We start from the raw sequence: 8,407 nt of genomic DNA on the forward strand, positions 1-8,407 counted from the left end.
CTAAGCTATAAAAGGTGATAACTACCATTGGATGGCAGACAAATACTGTTGCCTCAGGGAACTTGGAATTTAGCAAAGGATATAAAATTATTTTGGGAACTTAATTTTCCAAAATAATGTCATTGGAACTAAGAAGGGACTTATAGAATAATAGAATATTATAATTGGGAAAGAACAGAATACAAGGGAATAGTAATATAGAAGGAGATGTCAGATCCTGGACTTGTGAAAGGCCAGAATGGAGAGAGAGCAAGGTCTGATTGTAAAGTGAAAGAACTTGTTAGAGAAAAAGCAACATAGAAGCGAGCCAAGAGTCTGCAAAGCTAAGCAAGGCCTTGGGAAACCTTACAAAGAGTTCATATTTTATCCTTAAAGAAGGATACTGTGAAAAGTTTTAAGCAAGGAAAAGAAAAAGTCATCTCTGATCCCAGTATCCCTCCCACCCCACCCCCATACGCCCCATTCCACCCTGCCTCTGTGGCAGGGCATAGGAAGGAAGGAAGGAAGGAAGGAAGGAAGGAAGGAAGGGAGGGAGGGAGGGAGGGAGGGAGGGAGGGAGGGAGGGAGGGAGGGTCATCTGAATTTCAGAAATGTTAGTCTGAGTGCAGAAGAATATGCTGGAGGAAATCAGACTGAGCAAGAGTGACCAGGTCTAGAGAATAATGCAAAACTCCAAGAAGCAATCACTTTCAAATGGCTGGTTCTGAGAGCTAGTTGGTAGGTATAAATCATGGGATTTGGTTTCATGCATAGGCTTCATTTGATGTAAAGGTTGACACTGAACTTTCCACTGTTCACCACCCTCTTTTCTGCACAACATCCACTAATAGGATTAATGTCCCATAATTAGCCGGATTAGTCATCCATAAACTGTATTCTAGAAAGTACCAATCTGTGAAACATTGCTGAATTTGGCAGTACTACAAACTAGAGAAAACTACAGACATCTGCCAAGTGCTTCATTAGTTATAGTCCTATTAGCAAATAGTTCATGAAAAATAAAACCACACTGAATATGTAACCAGTTCAGCTGACTCTGAGCCTACAGTAGACTGAGTCGTTGTTCATTGATTTGATCAAGAATTTAATTCGGAAGAGCTGGTAAGCAGAGTTTGGTCTGAACCTGTCTGAAGCTTGGTTTGACTCCACCCTTCCTCTTTGGATATCTATCTTTGAAGACCTTGTTGTTCCTTTCTAAGATGGGACACAGTGCTCTTTCCAGTGGTCATGTGGGTCAGAGCCTCTCCGGGAGCAGCTAGTGGCCTCACTAGCTTAGTCTCAAGAATCCAAATAAAATAAAAACTTCTTAGTCTCAAGAATCCAAATCGGGGCACAGCTCAGTGTTTGAGATTACAGTTGGGCCACATTCAGGAAGATCCGCGAGTTACCACTGGCAAACTGGCCCATGAAAATCATCTTGTCATAGCCTTGGTTCCTGGCCCTACAGAGAGCCAACACACCTTCACTGGGGTGGAGAAGCAGGGCAGACCGGGAGGTTGTGCCCTCCCAGAACAGAGTGAAGCTGACCAGGTAGGTGCCATTGTGAAAATCTCGGAGCAGAGATCCTCTGCCCGCTCTCCTTCCCCACCCCCCCAATCTCCAGTAACCCAGGGGTCACGCCCATAAGCCACCTCCTGCCAGGGCCATATAATCTCCTCATTGGCCACCATCCAGATAACATGGCTTTTTCTCAAAGAAGGGAGCAACATGACACCCTCCATAGCCATGCCACCGGACTCTGCACCAGGCTGTTTCACCCGGGGTGCCCCAGAGGGGGCCGGGTGAGAGCCCTCCCCACCCCAAAGGATCCAACCCCAGCAGCAGAAAACCTCCAGAACCCAACCTCCCCCACGCTCGGGCAGAGCCTCACATATGAGTGAACATATTCCTGGACCACACACCACAAATGCAGCCATTTTTGTCACAAATGACACATCATAAAACACTCCCTACCCATTCTTCATAATTAGCACACCACATTTGATGGGGGTCAAATAGTAGGCAACAAATCATAGAGGGATATATATATATATATATATATATGCGTATATACATAGTTTCAGATATCTATTCAAAAGCTCACATCATTCAGCCTTTAACAACATGTTAGTGATATTCTAAAGAATGTCTTAATGGCCCCTGCCAAAATGGAACAATCTTCACACTGTCTTCTCTATAGATAATTTTCTGTAACATTTTCAGCGGTTTTCCACAACAGGCAATACAAAATATATCATTTTGGTTGTGCTTCGGGACAGGGATTGAGGCTTGGGATGGAAACATCCAAAATTTGGTGGGTGGAAGGTGTAATGGTGGTAATTCAAACAGGGATTGATGTTTGAATATTAACTGTAATCAAATATTATGAACTGCCTTATAAAATAAAAAATATTTAAAAAGTGGTCACCTTCCTCGGGGCACCGGCTGTCAGGGCTGGGGAGGATATCTGAGCCCTCAGGAAATCCCCGGCATATTCCTTCCTGTGCCCCAAGTGGTCCCTGACCTGGAGCAGGGCGTCCAGCTGGTCCCCCCTGCAGTATATGTCTCAGGGGTGGAGGATGGTGGCTGTGCTGTGTGCAGCATTGGTGGCGGAGCTCAGGTGGGTTAAGCTCCAACCTGTGATCGAATCCAGTTCTTCCATGAACCTCCTGACTATCAGCTCTGTTAGTGAAAAGGCTGGGTCCAGTGATTTCTCTGTGGCTAAGGACTTTCCAAAGATGCTCCATTGACTCAGGGTGATAGGGATTCTCCAGCTAAATAAGAATTGAAGTATTGGTGGAAAAGGCACATAATGTCAAAATATGTGGATTCTATTCTGTATAAATTGCTGCATTTAGTTCCCATGTATTTCATTTGACATAATCTCAAATTAAAAAATGGATTTGAACTGGTTTACCATCATAGGGCTTGATTTCCATGAAGTGTAACTTCCTCTGCTACCTACACATTATTTTTTTAAAATTTTGCTGCTTAGCAATTACCTGGGCTGGAGCAATAGCACAGCGGTAGGGTGTTTGCCTTGCAAGCAGCCAACACAGCTGACCAGAGTTCGATTCCTCTGCTCCTCTCGGAGAGCCTGGCAAGCTACCGAGAGTATCTCGCCTGCACGGCAGAGCCTGGCAAGCTCCCCGTGATGTATTCGATATGCCAAACAGAGTAACAACAAAGTCTCCAATGGAGACGTTACTGGGCCCGCTCAAGCAAATCGATGAACAACGGGAGGACAGTGACAGTGACAGCAATTACCTAAATTAAATATCTACACTTTATTTCACAGTTGCACAGTAAGTGTATACCATCACCATGTCCTCCTGTCACTTTCCTTTACAAAAATCATAAGCCAGGGCCAGAAAGATTTGTAAAGCAGGTAGGGCATGGCCTTGCATGCAACTCATCTGGGTTCAATCCCCAGCAGCACATATGGTCCCCTGAGCCCCTCAAGAATGATCCCTGGGGTTGGAGTGATAGCACAGTGGGTAGAGTGTTTGCCTTGCATTGCCGGGTTCTATTCCCATATGGTCCCCTGAGCACCACCAGGAATAATCCCTGTGCATTGCCAGATGTGACCCAGAAAGGAGAAAAAATGTGATCCCTGCCTACAAAGCCAGGAGTAAGCCCTGAGCACCATTGGGTATGGCCCACAACCCCCATAAAAAATAGAGGTTATAAACAATAAGGAAAACAACAAATGAAAAGAGAACCATTATCCTGAGTTTTCTTCTCTTTGTGGTATCTGTGCTGCTGCTGTTGTTGAGGGTGTCACACCCAGTGGTGCTTGGGGCGCAGAATCCCTCTAGGCAGTTCAGTGCTGATGTGGGGGAACATGACAAGAATTCATCCCAGGACCTCACAGTGAAGGCATACAATCGACCACTTCCCTAGCCCTGTGGTATTTTAAATATTTTTTATATTTTATTTAAACAGCATGGCTTACAAAGTTGCTCATAATTCAGTTTTTACAGGCTTCTAATGTTCCAACACCAATCCAACCTCCTGAGTGACCTTCTCTCCACCATTGTCCCATTATCCCAATTGCCCTCCAAGCCTGCCCCCTCTGCAGGCAAATGATTTGTTTTATATTGCTCATTACAGCTAAATGGTTGAAGGAATTACAAAAACTCTTCAGTAAAAGAAACTTCCTGAAAATTGTTTTATCTCACTACAGGATTGCTAAGTCCTTGTCTAAGGATTTACTAAGCCACATGTTGCTACTTGAGCCATAGATTTATGTTACTGTCTATGAATTTAGTTGACTTCTAAGTTACTTTCCCATCTGAGTTGGTGTGCTTCTACTGGAGTTTTATTATTGTGGGATTTGGAGATGTGGCGTGGTTCAGAGACTGCAGGATGTGTAGAACTGGGCCAGTGAGTTGATATGGCAGCAACTGTGGAAGGTGGGCATGATTGGAAGGGCTTCCAGAATTCGGGAAGTTGTGGGGGTGGGGAGTAATGGCCACTTCGGGAATACTCCAGAGTTCTCTAACACCGGGGTACCCAGAATTGTTGCATGTGGTGTCTCTGCAGAGATTCTTGGTGAAGCTGTTGAATTGGCCCTTGGTGTGGCCGCAGCAGTGAGGTATGGCTGCCAGGGCTTTAGCAAGGCAGGGACCCAATTTACCCCCTCTCCTGAGAGTGCCCCAGAATTTACCCCCTCTCCTGAGAGTGCCCCAGAATTTTCAGCAAGGAGACTGGTGTGTACATGAATCTTAGCTGCTTGGTTTGCATCTCCTTAGATATTTCTTATGGCCATTCATTTTCCTTCTATATCTAATTTTGCCTAATCAAATTTAAAATAAATTTTAATTGCTTTTTTATAACTAATACTATATATGAAAAATCTTAAGTATCACAGAATTTTCATAATCCTTATTTTTATTCTTTAATAGCTCATCAAGAGGATATAAAATAAGTGTATAACCAATGATACTAGATAATATCTACTTTCATTTTATATTCCATTTAAATATTTTCCAATTTTTTAGTATAATTACTTCTCAAGGTGAATCCCTGGGTATAGAAGTACAAGATAATATATTATTGAAGAAAGTAATCAAAAACACATCTTCTAAATTGTCAACATATTCTGAAGATAACTTTACATATTGAATCACACTCTTTAACAAGTGTACTCAGACAAACATTTAGTCATGTGGAATGTATTTAAGCTATTTACAATGAATTCTAATATATTTACCTGGACAAAGGGTAACTAGGAAGAATGTTGACAACAAATTCAATGTTTTTTCAGAACCCATGAATCTGCCTTGAATACCTGAGGAGGTATATTTAGCCAGAGCTCTGAGCTGAAGCAAATAACTTTCGGAATAGGAAACAACCTCTGGCTTGTGTGGTCATTGGCTTGGATTTTGATTTTGTTTCATGGTAAACAATACTATTACATATAGGAAACCCAAATATACTATCCTTCTTTCATGATTATTGACCAAATATATTTCTAGAAAAGTATCTCTAATTGTGCTGAAGCAATCAATAGCATCACCTATACCTATATCATATTCTAATAATTAGGTAGTTGCCTGGATGATAATTGTATATAAAACTTACTGATTGGTGTCAGAAGATGGTCACAGCTCAGCAAGAAAAAGGGTTGTATTTGGTTAAATTTCTATGGTAAAATTCAGTCATTGTTATGTGTTGGTTGAAATTATAAAGCATTGTCATGAAAACTATTTGTAAATTTGACAGGTGAAAATAGAGATTGTTTTAAGTCGCACTTATTTTAGCCCTAATGTGTGTTAAGCTTATGCTCTTTCAAATATTTATTTTTCTAATATCTACTCTTCAGAATGATCCTATCTGCTTTGTCCATTTTAAAAAAAATTTCTATTTCAATGTGATTTCCCCCTACTTTCCCTGTTGATATCTGATCTTTAATAATATCTTAAGATTTAGTCTTCAACATTTTCAGGAAAGAGATTATTTCGTGGCTTGACATTATTGCAAGTACTTAGTTCATTAGACTTAACAGTGAAATTATTTAAAAAAAATTTTTCTGGTATCCTTTTTGTTTTGGGGGGAGCACAACCAAGAGCCAATCCCAGCTCACATCAGTAACTGCTCCCAGTGGGTCTCTGGAGACCATTCAGTGTCAGGACTTCCTGTTTGCAGTGCACACACTCTGCCATTGCCCTGTCTCCCTAGCCCTGTCCTGCTATTCCTTTTCATCTTAGACTGCTTCCTTTACCTTTCTAATTATTCTATTCCATTTTCATATATTCTATGTTTAGAATCGGGGGTGGAGGGGTTTAGGGCACATCTTGCAGTGCTCAGGGGACCGTGCCGTGCTAGAGGTGGAATGGATACAAAGCCTGCACTCAGACCTTCCAGCCCTCTCCACCCTTTGCTATTTGTTCTACCTGAATTTAGGCCAATAGATACAAAGGTCTATTTTACCAGTCATGATGGTGATTAAACATACTTTCTTCCCAGGTCTGTAGAGAGAGTCTAGGGGTTAAGGGACAGGCCTTACCTTCAGCTGACACAGTTCCCAAGCACCAAGTTCAGTCCTGAAGGTCCCTAAGCATCTTCCGTGTATAGCCCTAGGCCCCGCAAACACTATTGGGTGCCCTGAATCCTCATCCCCTCACAATAAACACAGGTCATGTTGGCTAAGAATTTCCAAGAGGAACCCCAGTTGCCCAGACTATTTGAGCTCTCTTGAGAGCCAACAAGGATACTTTCTTCCCATTTTACTACCTCAGTAGTAGTAAATACTCTTTAAGTGTAATTATTACCAGTGAATTATGGAAGCCAGAGATCCCATTATTATTTTCCTTTCATATGACCAGAAAGATCAATTTAGTGAAAAGGACAAAAGGTAAATGTATTTATTACAACCAGTGAGGAATTTGTAAGCTATTTAAGTCAAACTCCAAAGACAACAAAAAGGGATAGCAGTGGCCTGGGACAGTTAAGAATGAATTTACAATGGGCTGGGAGATGACTTGCAGGACAGAGAATATGCTTTTTGTGTGGCAACCCCAGATTCAGGCACCTCAAGTTTCCTTGAGCACTTTGTTAGGAATAACCCCAACAGGTACAGCCAAAAGAATATATATTTTTTTTTAATAAAAGGAAGATGAAAGAATACTTTTTGAGGACAGAATGGAAATGAACATTTTATGGTTACCACTGCACTTGAAATAATGAAAAGGGTTTGGAAATAGCATGATGGCTGAGCCATGTTATAAATGTAATTAAATTGAATTATCTATACTTAAAATGGGTAAAGTGGAAATGTTTTTATAGATAACTAACCATAAATTTGAAGCATTACTAGAATAAAAATCCAGTAAGTCTTCTAGTTAATATGACGGTGAATTATATCTGAATAAAGCTTATTTGTCATTATTATGGCCATATTAAAAACCATTATCAGTTTATTATAGTTGAGATAACCTGGTTACTATAGTGTCACTGCATCCCTCCTGCCCTTATGTCATTTGTAATCTGACTTTTCCTTCCTCCTTCCTCCCTGGCTCGCCGACTGCAGTTCTGCGGTCACAATCCAGGTGTTTGTTATCAAGGTCCTTTCACTTTCTTTCCTTATGTAGCACATATGAGTGAGACCAGGCAGTGCCTGTCCTTCTCCCTGTGGCTTATGTCACTGAACATGGTATTCTCTAGCTCCATCCATGCTAGAGCAAAGGACAAGGTTGCAACTTTTCTTACAGCAGCAGAGTTGAATCGATTTTCTCAAGCGGGCCCAGTAACGTCTCCATCGTGAGACTTTGTTGTTACTGTGTTTGGCATATCGAATACATCATGGGTAGCTTGCCAGACTTTGCTGTGCGGGTGAGATACTCCTGGTAGCTTGCTGGGCTCTCTGAGAGGGGCGGAGGAATCGAACTCGGGTCGGCCATGTTGGCTACATGCAAGGCAAACGCCTTACCCACTGTGCTATCGCTCCAGCAGAGTTGAATAAGGCTACTATTTTAAGGAAAGAGTGACTTCACAGAGCGGTCTTGTTTGATCTCTAAAGATGAAAGGAAAGACCACAGGTTGAGAAGAATGGCAAAAAGTCCTGGGCAGAGCTCTTTTTGACAGAGTGTGTGTGTGTGTGGGGGGGGGGGGGGGGGGGGGGAGGAGGGGATTGCATTCAGAAGACAAAAGAAATGCTTTTACCTTGGTAAAGTGTGGGGCAATTAAATTTCCCACAAGAACAATTCTTAAAAGGCCTTGAAGAAACGTTTTGGACATGGGCCTTTGTTAATAACTGAGCACTCATTCCCATGACTTTATCGTTGGATGTTTGTATGTGTTGACATCCTAAACCAATTTCCTCCACCTCAACTCTGTCTAGAGATGGCTCTTGTGTTGTTTGGAGATTTGATTGGTTTGGCAGTGCTCAAGGCTTACTTCTGGCTCTGCACTCAGGGATCATTCC

The 8,407-nt window shown here is 42.0% G+C and overlaps 1 pseudogene; it reads right to left on the minus strand.

Annotated features, from left to right (window-relative positions):
• Positions 1–1,166: 1,166 nt before the first annotated feature.
• Positions 1,167–2,641, minus strand: LOC130016836 (NXPE family member 1-like; annotated as a pseudogene).
• Between the last annotated feature and the right edge of the window lie 5,766 nt (positions 2,642–8,407).

The sequence above is a fragment of the Sorex fumeus genome, unplaced genomic scaffold (genome assembly GCF_029834395.1).
Source record: "Sorex fumeus unplaced genomic scaffold, SorFum_2.1 ptg000169l, whole genome shotgun sequence".
NCBI classification, from domain to species: Eukaryota; Metazoa; Chordata; class Mammalia; order Eulipotyphla; family Soricidae; genus Sorex; species Sorex fumeus.